Below are 1,595 nucleotides of genomic sequence, written 5' to 3' on the forward strand. Positions count from 1 at the left end.
TCTTAATTTTTGTGTATTTTTTTTTAAAAAGTGCATGTTTTCGTCTAAAAAAACGTCTTATTTCTAAAACTAAGCAAAATTGACTAATAAAAGTTTATCGTAAATACATTGTTTTAAAAGGCTTCATCCAAAGAAACATACGGTGTTTCATTTAAAAAAAACACAAGTTTGTATTGTAATTTATTTTTGAGACATGCTGTATGGTTGAAAATAATTTTAGGTGATGCACTAGATTAAAATCTATCAGTGCCCTATACATTTTTTTTACATTTTACCATTAAAAAGTCACTAATGGACTTTTTCAACGTGCTGGGACACCCTGTATAGCCACACCAAACAACCGCAACTGTCAAAGGTACCGTTTTAAGTTTTTGATATTTGCGTTACGTTTGTGTGAATGACATTTACATGTTAATTAGTATACTGTTTACACACATCAAACAAATTAACTAGTAATGGAATACAAATCACAAAGAAATTTTACTACTTTGTAATTATGTAGTTCTTCAAACTGTAAAAAATAAACACGAATATTATGCTCAAGAAGTGCAAATATAATTAAATTACACAACTCTACATTAAAAAAATGTCTTTGTCTTAAGATTTATTTTGTGATTTCTCCACATCAAGTTGGGCCTTATGAAACAATTCCTAAAAAACTAGATGAAAGATCTGAAGCTTTTACATTTTTAAAAAACTTTTTCCAAAGTTGTCAAAAACAAAGGTTAAAGCTGGAATTTTTGTTGATCCACAAATAAAAAAATCTTTTTGCCAGTGAAGAATTTCCAAAATTACTTACCAGTACTCAACAAAAAAGTTGGAGGAGTTTTAAAGGAGTAGTTTTTGGATTTTTAGGGAATAACAAAGTTGAAAATTACCGAGAGGTAGTCGATAACATGTAAGAAGATTTTAAAACTGCAAAATGTTTCTAAAAGTACAGGGTGCTGCATTTTGGATGTCCGAATAGGGAATCTCCTAAACTAAAAGGTTTAGCCAAAAACGAGTGATACATTCTGGGGCTCATTTTTTGAGAAAATAATATTGGTTTAAACCGCATCCCTGTATCGTCTTTTGTTTTCGACTTATAGACAAAAATTGACATTTTAGCGAAATCTAAAAAAAATTCATATCTTCGTTATTATACAAGAGACAAATTTGAAATAAAGACATTATACAGGCACTTTTTTACGAGAAATTTAATAATGTAGTTAATAATTTTTTTCAGTTATTAGTTTAGCCGTAATAAGATAAACTTGTATTTTTTTAAATGGAAATCATAGGCGGCTATGGCAATTTTGAAAAGCTTATTTCTTTCTGATTTAAAAAATATATAGTAACAATTTTTTTTTTAACTATACTTAAAAAGTGAAATACATATTTTGTGTGATAATAGTTGGCCATGGAAAAACTATTTCACTCCAAATGTGTAAATAATAATCAATAAGAGTTTTGTGAACTGTAAAATAGATGAAAAAATAGATCAAATTATAAAGATTTAAAAAATACGATACGGTAGAAACATTGAACAAATATCCGAGCGCCTCAGAACAAAATTATTACATATTTTTAAAAAATCCAAAAATAGGAAAAACAAA

Source organism: Tribolium madens, unplaced genomic scaffold, assembly GCF_015345945.1.
Source record: "Tribolium madens isolate multiple individuals breed KSU strain unplaced genomic scaffold, Tmad_KSU_1.1 Scaffold_96;HRSCAF=242;Tcas5.2_LG5, whole genome shotgun sequence".
NCBI lineage: Eukaryota > Metazoa > Arthropoda > Insecta > Coleoptera > Tenebrionidae > Tribolium > Tribolium madens.